Source organism: Falco rusticolus, chromosome 1, assembly GCF_015220075.1.
Source record: "Falco rusticolus isolate bFalRus1 chromosome 1, bFalRus1.pri, whole genome shotgun sequence".
NCBI classification, from domain to species: domain Eukaryota; kingdom Metazoa; phylum Chordata; class Aves; order Falconiformes; family Falconidae; genus Falco; species Falco rusticolus.
In genome coordinates this window covers 45,901,356-45,912,271 of record NC_051187.1, presented here as the reverse complement: position 1 = coordinate 45,912,271, position 10,916 = coordinate 45,901,356, and the positions used below count along the sequence as shown (strand labels likewise).

At 36.8% G+C, this 10,916-nt stretch overlaps 1 long non-coding RNA gene across 1 annotated transcript; it reads right to left on the bottom strand.

The window, feature by feature from the left end:
* Positions 1-1,504: 1,504 nt before the first annotated feature.
* On the bottom strand, positions 1,505-10,834 carry LOC119143382. Its single transcript, XR_005102692.1, has 3 exons — positions 10,205-10,834; positions 6,815-6,948; positions 1,505-2,913 (listed from the first exon to the last, which is right to left on the bottom strand). It is a non-coding gene; the product is annotated as an uncharacterized LOC119143382 (long non-coding RNA).
* Between the last annotated feature and the right edge of the window lie 82 nt (positions 10,835-10,916).

Sequence of the window (10,916 nt, the reverse complement as noted above, 5' to 3'; positions counted from 1 at the left end):
AGCTGCTTGCAGGCACTGCAAAGCAGGCATATTCTTACTGAATTTTGCAACAGATAATTTGTTATTCTAATTGTATGCTCATATATTTTAAAAAGTTCCTCTCTGCTTTTCCATATGTCTCATTTCCAGCTATATCTATATCACATAATCAGGCTGAAAGGGCTTAGAAGACACCATCAATCACTTAGTCTGCTAACATGGTAACATCAGTTGCAAATCTGAGCCACTTCTTAATGTTCCTTAACAGAGACAAAAGTGCATCAAAGTCACAGTAAAAGATTCTGCCTCCGTCCAAATCAATCAATATGTCTGGCCACCACATAAAAGCTTCAAAGATTATTGAATTATTGAGTAGTCTTATTACGCTTTTCAGCTAATTGAGATGCATGAGTTAACCCAGTGGGCGACAGTGTGCTATGACCAGAATAAAAAAAATCAGCCCCTAAAAACCATGGCAGTTTCTTTTCTGAATTAGCCTGCTGTTAGCAGAGCTTTGGGAAAGGCTCCTGTTCCGGCACACAACCTGTTCAGTTCCATCAATAGCCCTCTACTCAGTCCCTGTTTGCCACCCTCAGTATCAGAGGAAACCGTAATTTTGTGCTCCATGAAAGGTAGATTATGGCCTGACCACGTGCTGATTTTCTGGATGAAATTCACATTTTGTATCTAGGCAAAAAAAATGGTTCTTGGAAATCTTGCCCAATAAAATTCTGGGTAAGATCTGAATGCTAAACATAAGGCATACCATGACAAAAACGAAACAATACAGTGCTTGAAAATCAATGGCAATGAAAAAGAATTGCTGAAAACTGTCCATGTTACTTTTATTTTCATTTCAGCATATTGTGCTTGGCTCCATTTACACATAGCTGCTAAATGAAAACAAGTCTGGTGGGAGAATTTACATCTATGTACACTTCAAAGATTGTCATGTTTAAAAGAAAAATATGAGTTGTAAAGCTCCATCTATAAACAGCTGATTAAGTCGAGCAGTTCCATGTTCCAGACTAATCATTTATTCATGAAGATATCTCTTGAAATCACATACACACACTATAACCCCCCTCTGAAAAAAACAGATGAAAACACAAGATGAAATATGAACGTTCAGCAGTACCATCTCATGCTCTGCTGCCACTGTCATAGGAGTGAGACCGTTGGAGGGCAGTTCTCTACGGTTGCTGATATGCCATTGCACAGTCATGAAAGCCAAGAAGCCGTTCAGCCATGCCAGGAGACAGCAGTGCTAGCAGTAATAAAGCCAGCCTTTGCACTGGGCTTGCACAATGCCAGCACAGCGCCGTATTAATGGCTTCCAGATGGGAAATGATTCATGCCCTAGTGTAAAGTCAGCAGACGTGGCGCATATCTGTGAGCCTGAGAAGGCCAACATTCTATAGCTATATTCCCTCTGTAGGGAAGAATATGTCACGCCATTTTGCACTGATGCTTTCAATATAGAGTTCTGATAATAGCTGAAATGAAAGGACTTTTTTTTTTTTTTTTCTCTTTGCTTAGGCAATTACAAAAGCTTTTGGAGTTCTCATCCTTAAAGCGCATATGTTATGCTATGAACCAGTAACTGCTAAACATCAAGCCTTAAAGGATATACAGTATAATACTTACTAGCAAGATTAGGCAGCACTGGAAGAGAAGGCAGGACAACCAAGATAACGACTAATATCTTAATTATTTGGAGGTAAAGTCCATAAAGCATGGAATGCTTGAAATTGTAGCAGAAATGGGGAGCCTCCTGTCGGAAAAGTACTACATTCTTCTGTAGCACCCAAATAAAGCTGATTTCTCTCTCCAAAGGGTTCCAGCTCTAGGTATATATGTCCAGATCATGTCTGTCTAAACAAACATTGATTTAATTGATTAAAAAAATTATTTATATAATTTTTGTGCCATACATTAAGAATTACTCAGAGCAGAAACTGTGCAAAGAATTGTGCATTCACACTCCTGGGCAAGCTGGAGCACAGCATAATTCCATCCTGTTTCTTAGCACATTATCATCTCTTTTGCACCAAATGTGACTGCCTGGGATCCTTTGTCAGCCTGTTATTGAATAAGTACTTCCAATAAAGGAATCACAAATGAGTTTGTGCAAACAGATTTGCAATATTTCTTTCTTCCAGGATGGAAAGATTGTATTTTATAACCACATTATCACTTTGACTTCCCTGGGCAAGCAGAAGGAATGGCATTTTACCCAGCCCTTTGTAGAAGCAGCAAGGATTGGCATCACTGCATTGGCAAAGTCAAGGGCACGGCAAGGTCACAGAGTGAAATGATGGAGGGGTGGGTAAACAGTGCCACAGCTGTGGGGGCTTTTCTTCTGCAGCTGAATCAGGTTTGGCCACAAAAACTGTGAAGGGAAAGGGAAAAAGGGAAAGGGAGCAAGAAAGGTTTGGTAGCATTCAAGTCTCTGTTAATTCTACCTTCATTAAATGAAGACATAACTCCCAAACACATGAATCTTCTTTCCTGTTGGGTATATAAACAACAGAAAATACGGGCTCCTCTTCAACTAGCATAACTAAGGAAACAGAAAATATTAGAACGGAGATGATATAATGTTACTTTTTCTGATGCACAAAATATTAACAATTTTCTTACGGTTCCTTCATTAGTTCAGTCAATATGTATCCAAAGGAGTAATGAACATTCTGTGAACACGGATTTATTGTGTGTTATTTAGTTAATATATCCCTTCGCAAAAAATGAGAGCTATACTTCCACATGGATGTTGTTGAAATGTCAGTTAGTTCTAATTATGTAACACTCGGATGATTAAAATTTCATTTGCCCCTCTGTTCTTTGAATAGTCCTTCCACAGCTCTTACCATCATCTTTCTGGCTTCTGAAAGCATAATTAAATGTGCCTTTCAAAGAAGTTGTCTGTAAGTGCTAGAGACAAAAAAAAAAAAAAAAAGAAAAGAAAAGAAAAAAAATATTTAAGTTAAACATTTAATTTCTTTACAATATTCACTGTTGAATATCGTTCTGTTCTATTGATAAGTAACTGTGGGATTCAGTGAAAACATCATATAATCCACTTATTTCTTTTGCTAAGAAAAGGATTTGAAATGTTTTGAGATTTTAAAGTCACTATTTCAATGGCTGAATTGTCTAACCTTTTCATGTAATTTTGTGAAAGAAACATGAACCTCCTGGTGAGTTATACTAAATGAAAATGTCAACTGAAAAGTCACTGAAAACAAAATTTGTCTTATTCTCTTTTCACTGAAGCTAATAGAGGCTGCAATGTAAAATTAAATAAGAGGAAAGGAAGGGAAAGAAAAATAAAGGAAAACAAATACAATATTCTTTTCAAATATGGCTGAAGGCAAGCCATCTAAACGTGAAATTCAAGATGAGAAAGCTTTTGTTGATTTACTGAATTTGCATATCTGTCAGTTTTAAGCTTCCTAAAGCTCCCTAACTAAAATAGTGTATGACTGTGCTACCTGGAAAGGCATGGCAGCTTTTTAAAATTAAGCTGTCACTATGTTTCTATTCAGTTTCTCCCTGAATGATTCGATACTCAAATCCTAACCTCACTGATTGAGGGGAAAAAAAATAAATAAAAAAATTTCTGTTTGTAGCAGCTGCTACATTTCATTTCAATATTTAGCCAAGCAGTTTCTCCAGGATAAGATGGGTATTTTTAGAAGCTATTTTACATAAAAATGGATGCCATACGTTCTGTGAATCAGTTCAAGCTCTGTTTTGATAATTTATAAAAAAAATTACTGTCTTTTACCCGTATATTAAAAAAACGTAATTTCAAATGGTAGTAGTAAAAATCACCAGCTTCTATTCACTCTCTACTACATAAACTAAGGATTACCATTAAAAAAAAAACCCACAAAACAAAACTAAACCAAAAAGAAAATTAAATGTCTTCAGCCTGAATAGAATATGAACTTCAATGGAATGAACATTCGCAGGGACAGCATTCACCTCTGCCCCAAAGCCACCATAACTTCAAGACTCACAAGTTTCACAACAGGACTATGTGAAAGAGCGATGTCAGCAAAGGCTTAACAGGTGCAAAAAAGTGCCTACACAACAGAACCCACCAAAGCAATCCAGTGAAGTTTAAGCAAAAGGTCAATCCTCTGACAAACTGTTTTTTGGAAGAACACTGAGCAACATGAATTGTTCCCAAGAGGTTCAACAAGGAATGATGGAAAACTTACTTGCTCAGCTTGCATGAGCATGCTAAACTACCTGCGTATAGCCTGGCTGACAGGAATTACTTTGACTTTTCTCATTAAACTCTTAATAGAGTTTCAGAGCTCGAACCCCCGGAGCACTTGAGAACTCCCACCATTTAGTCAGTATACACATAGCCAAGCATACAAGTATACTTTTACTCTTATACATATACAAGTATACATAGATACACTTATACTAGTATGCGTATACAAGAATAGCCAGCCACATGATTATTGTGTCACAAGCAGATTTTTCATAGGATCAAGCAGCCATCCAGCATTCAGTTCACACAAGTTAGGCAATTTTCAGCTGGCAGAGGCCCTTCCTTTAAAGCCCCTTCCCCTAAGAGATAGCTGTGCTAACTTTTAATTCCTGTTTTTCCTCCTCATATGACTGCTATACTCAAAAGCCTTTCTTTCCTTTGGATTCCCTGGCTACCTGGCACATCACCAGTCCATCCTAGCTGTCCCTGTATTGATTCATGGAAATGACTATGACAGTGTGATGTGACCAAGTTGTAGCTCCTACCTTGCCAGGGTGGGAAATGTGGTGCATATGCTCTTTCTTCCACCTTTAGAAGCATTGTTGGGAATCCTCTATTTTATTATACAGTAAATAGATGAAATTATGGATGGATACAAATCTTCTCAAACAGACTCAAGGAGATAACAGATTAATTTCTCATCTGGCAGTAGGTTACTATAGTGGGTTTTTTCCAACTTCTCAGAAAGATAAAACCACCTGTTTCTACAACTAAAACAACTCAAGAGAAAAAATATCCTCAGTCTGCTGCATTTACAGTACAACCAACATGGGCACAGAGGTTTCAGAGAGGCTTAACAAAACAGAACAGATGGGTGAAGATCTGTGGCTGGCCAGTGAAAATTTGAGAATGTCCCCAACAAATACTCAAAAACTGAAGCAGAATTGAGGCTGTGCTTTTTGCATACATCACTTTTACACTGCCAGCCACCTATTAAGTGAAAGAGCAGGCCATAATTACCAAAAAATGGGGTTTTCTACGCTTTTGGCCCCAGCTGTATCCCACTAAAGACAGAAAAGGGGGGACCCCACAGAGTGGAACTTCTGGGTGAGGTGGTCCCTGCATCCTAACACAAAAAAAAAAAAGAGACACTGCGTTCCTTGAGGGTCAGCAAAGTACGTTTGAAAAGCAGACATTCTTGAGAAATTGCACTAGGAAAGATGCACAAGAGAGATTGGAAAGCAAAGGTGTAGCAGAAAGATTGAGGAGCTGAGGAAAGATATGCTTTTCAGTCTGTAGCAAGCCCTTCAATAAATTTCAAGGGCCTGGACCATTCTTCACACATATCCAAACCACACATTCCTGCGCTCTTAGCTCTTGATTATAAATACAACTTTCATACTTTCTTAATGTCAAGTAGCTATTGCTTTAGGCAAAGAAGTACTTAACATTATTCTTGAGCATTTGAAATTTAGTGTAAGGGGGAAAAAATAACCTAAGTTGTTTTTTTTTAATTTCCAGCCCTGTTTAGAGTAAACATCAGTTGTCTCATCAGATGCTATTATGAGGAAGAATGTACTCTAAGTGCACAGATGTGGATCGTGGAAACAAATTAGGCCTAAAAGATTTTTTTTTCTTCTTTTCATAAAAAGCACTAAAAGGAACAAGACTGAATTATGCACTGATTTTAATAACAAACAATACTGGATGACATTTTTCACTTGACAGAGTGGAATTTCTTCCCAACTGTTATTATTTTAGCCTGTGGTTTTCAGAAAGCATTAACCCCCTAGTAACTTCTATGTCTTCTGGCTGGATTAAAGTGCAAAAGAACTTGACTTGAATGAATGCGCAGTACTGCCCTACCCTCCTTTAATTTAAAAATTTTAAAGTACTGAAATTCTCAAAAGTATATGCTGTAGGTAATTTGGTTTGCTGTCTTTGTTTTCACCTGAATTCTATGGAGGAAAAGGAAATGTTATAAAAAGCCTTAAAGGCTTACATATTTCACAGCTGGATACCACAGACTAACAGGAATGTCTTTCTAAGCTAATCATTCTTTTCTGAACAAGCTCAAGATACTGCTTTTATTCTGAGATAATAGCCATCGCCATTTCCTGCATATAGGAAACTACAATATTTATAGCAGGTATCACAGATATAAAAGGCTTACCCTAATCAGAAACTCTCAGAATAAAATAGGTCAAGCAGCAAAACAACTCCCAGTGAGGGCTTCTGCCACATTTCCCCCAGGGGAAAGGCTCTGGAAGCTGAAGCATGAGGCGAAAGACTCCCTGGAATTTTTGGAGGCACACCAGGGACAGAAGCACCACTGTTCCCAGTAACACAAATGCTGTCCATCCTTACCAGCAAGGTCACCAACCCAAAAGGGTGCTTCCCTGCTAGGAGACGGCTGTGTGTGAGGAACGATGGTGGTTTATATTAGTTTGATTTCAATTTTTGTCTAGGAGGATTTGCCTAATCCTTCACTCCTTTCTCACCTGCAGTTGGTTGGTTGTTCAACTGTATCAGCCACCCCGAACATAACAGAAATCCAAAGATTCTAGTTCATGAAAAACCCACAAGCTTCCCACTTCTACTTACCTGCATTCTTTTATCTCTGGGGCTCAGATAGCGGTTTGGTTCACATTGAAGCGTATGGCATTTATCAGGGACAGCAAAGCTTGCAGGTACCAGCATTCTCCACATGAAATCTCCACTGCATAAGAGGTTTATCTCTGAACAGGGTTCGAAAAGGAGAGCAAACTGATCAAAAGTCTGATGATTATCAAAGTATAAAAGCAAAGCAATAGTGAGGTAGGAAAAATAAATAGGGGGAGTGGAAGTGGGAGGAGAAATTGAATGCAAGTACATCCCAACTTGAGGCTCCTAGATTTGCAAGTTTACAGTCTTATAACTGGAAATGCAATTGATATTTTATTAGCATTGTTATAAAATAATCATACTGTTATAAACGATACTGTTCTAAAATAACAGTTAAAATTACAAATTAAGAAAATATCTTATAGGATTTATATGATTAGCAGTAGATTCAACAGTAATTGGATCTTTCCTTTATCATCCCAACACAGGTGAGAAGAGCACAGTGTATTAATGATTTCACAGCTCCCTTCTAAGAAGTTGGCACAATAGTATTATCTAAATCATCTTACTTTATTTTGCGTGTTACTATTTGTTGTGACAATTACTCCTTTACATACAGTCCATTAAAAAGACATAATGGAATTTTGGGGGAGATGTTTTGTTGGTTGTTTTCGGTGGGGGGTAGTGATTTGTTTGGGTTTTTTTTTGTTTTCTTGTTCATTTCAGGGTTTTTTTTAGAGGTAGGGTAAAAGGAGAAAACAGATAGTTAGAACAAGAAAGAAGCATTTTAGAGAAAATGCCTTTCCTCAATCCTGTTCTTTCCCCAGAGTTGAAAGTATGCTGATACACATGAAAGGGAATTTGTTCTTTCATGAAGGGTAGACAAACAGTCTGCAAATACCAACAAAATTACCTTCAGTCATTCATCAATTCTCACAAATACTGGAACCAAAAAACATGTTAAAAAAACCAACAGTAAAAACAAAGTTCCATGTCGGAAAACATGTCATAAACAGCTGAAAGGAGGTTGAATTCCTAATTGTGCTAATTGTCCCATTAAAACTAGGCTCAAAATACTAAGTGAGCTAACTGTGCCATCAAAAACAAATTCTTCCATATTACATTCATCCTTAATAGAAATCTTCCATGTAATTTTCAATATTAGGAAGATTATTTTTCATCATACTCCGCAGTTCTGAAATATGTAAATAGCTGTATTCAACTCTGTGGATATTTACAATGATTTATTTACAAATAAATAGGCAATAACAATAACATTTCATCTGGTGTTCTGATAATAAGGGAATAATTCACAGGATACAACTCTATTGGCCCAAGAAAATTGCACGGTAACCGATGTTTCCAGTAATCAATGTTTGTTGCAATTTTCATCCTGCACATTTGCTGTATACAAGCCCTGTACCCTCCTTCACCTTTGTGTAGGGATTGTACTGCTATAAGCAGTTTACTCACTGCAGGTCAGAGACAACACATTACATGTAGTTCATATGCCATTAAAGAAACCTCTACGTTTAGATGACCTCTGGGCAAAGAGGACATTTCTCTTGTTTGATCTTCATTTCTGATGACCACCCCGCAGGAATGACCCAGTACTCCTGAAGCATTCAACCTGTTTTCTTAGAACTGCCTAAATTCTCTGCTCACATAGACTATTCTTATGCCTTTAGCTATGACAAACAGATTTGCATTCAAAAGACAGCTTCTTATTCAGGAAAAGTGGGAAATCACTCTTTGTTCTTGTTTTGCCCGAGTTTGGGCATAACTGATGAATTAATGTATTTTCTATTAGTTCCCTACTGTGTAACTACAAGACATAACTATGTTCATAATATTAAAGTGACAGATCATTAAGATTGCAGCCTGCTCCAAGAAACCTTACTCCTAACAGTTCAACAGTATAAAAACAGGTATTCCTTGTAGGTGCCCTGCCCTTCTTAGCTGCGCTGACTGCAAATTTCCAAAAAAGAACCAGCAATTCTCTAGATTATTTCATTGGATTCATTACCAAGTTAGCTATTTGTATCTAATTCAACAGGATTTGTGGCTTTTTCCACCATCCTTTGAAAATTCCAACATCTACTAGTGGTAAAAGTAGATGAACAGACTGGGGTTTTTTATTTTTTATTTAAACAGGGGATGGATTTGATCCCTTAATTATATTATAAAACTATTATCTTGGTTTATCTTTTTTACAATATTAGGTGATTTTGTTAGCAGATTAACATTTCAGTATGGAAATATATCCTGTTCTATCACACAATTAGAAATTAATTTTGTATATGGGATTTTTATTGCTTAGTGGTCATTTTCTTGGAACAAGCCCCTGCTGTATGCTGGGGCTTAGTATGTCATTACAAGCTCAAGCAGAAAAAGAATTTTCACACTCTGACTGCTGCAGTACTGTATCTCAATTCCCATAACAATGGTGGCAAGAAATCTTGTAAACATACTTTTTTAAATATACCTCATTCCAGAACAGAATGAACAACTGGGGATTTTGGCTTTGGGGGTTTTGGCTAAAATGAAGAAACCCCATTACTTAATATTCTTCCATATTTCTAAGAATTTCTTTTTCACACAGTCCTTTCTCAAGTAAAACACAAGTCAATTACTATTGACAAAAGCATTGCTCTCAACAATGCTAAACATTGCTTCTCCAAACAGCATCATTCTTCTGCAACTTTGCTTCTCTGGTTTTCAGAATCTTCTGTCTAATCAGATGTTTACTTTCAAAAATGCACAACGTAGTCATCTCTGCTTATTGCCTCAGTGAGAATTTTGGGATCTTGGAGAAGTCATTGCAGCAAGAGTACTGGTAATGAAAACTCACTAAACATTTTGGAATATTTTTATGTCCTAGTGAGAAACAGCATAGCCTTTTTAGTCACTTGATGGCAGCATTTGCAAGGCACACTCAAAAGTTTTCCTGCCATGTGAAAAAAATTATCCTTAACTTGAGCTTCATCACTCAGCTATAAAAAGCACTGTTGCTCTGTCTGATAAAGCTGTGTTTTATACCAGTAAATTTTAAAAAAAACCTAAAAATGTTTTGTGACCAGTAGCATTATGGACCAACAACATTAACAACATTTACTTTGAGTTCTGGTGGGTTGCTTTAAAAAACATATGTTGCAAAATCTTAGCTAATGACCCGATTTAAATATTTTTTTCCCCTCTGAATCTGTAAGATAGAAATACACTCTTGAGAGGCTGCAGCTTCCAGTATTATGTCATTCCCACTTCTGTTGCTTTTACAGCTCCAACACCAAGCTGTAGGATGACTCGCTTCCCTGGGGACCTCCTGGCCCTGTTCTCCCCAGCCACCAAAGGCAAAGTGCTGCCCTACTGAGGTGCTTAAAATCAGTTTACCATTTTCAGAAGTGTTTGTGTTTCCCTTTTCTTTTTTCTGCAAACCGTTTCAGAAATCTGTAGTAAACAGGGAACAAAGCCAGTGTTACTTTGAAATACAAAAATATTTATGTGTTCTTGACTTTTGCCCATATCAGATACACATATAGATATTAGAATAATAAGCATATATAAGTAAATGTTTGTGTATAAATTTAACATTTTTTTAATCTAGAGAAGTTGCTAACAAAATAATTTATGAACTACTATAATAAAAGTAGGATTTGGTAAATTCAGATAAAATAATGTAAACTAGAGCTTGGATAGACTGAATTTATTCAATCTCACAAAATTCAAATTTAAATTTGTCCCAGATTCTGCAGGTCTCACTGAGAAAAGTAAAATCAGTGGAGCTCTTCCAAGTTCACAACTTTCCTGATTCCTATGTAATGAAACATACCTATAAATTTACCTAAGTTATGAGAAATAGTCCAGTATAACCTACTAGAAGTTTATGAAGTCCCTGTTAAAGAAGCAAGAACTGGAAAGGTCAAAAATTGCAGCATTTCAGCTTTACAACTAAGCACACAAATCTTAAAGACATTCACCCTAACAAAAACAGAGCCTCACAAACTTGAATCTGAAACATAATGGCAAAGCTGCTGCAGAGCAGTAACATTAATCTATATTTTTTTTTCCTAACAGGGTTCTTTTAAAATAAAGAATCAAGCAG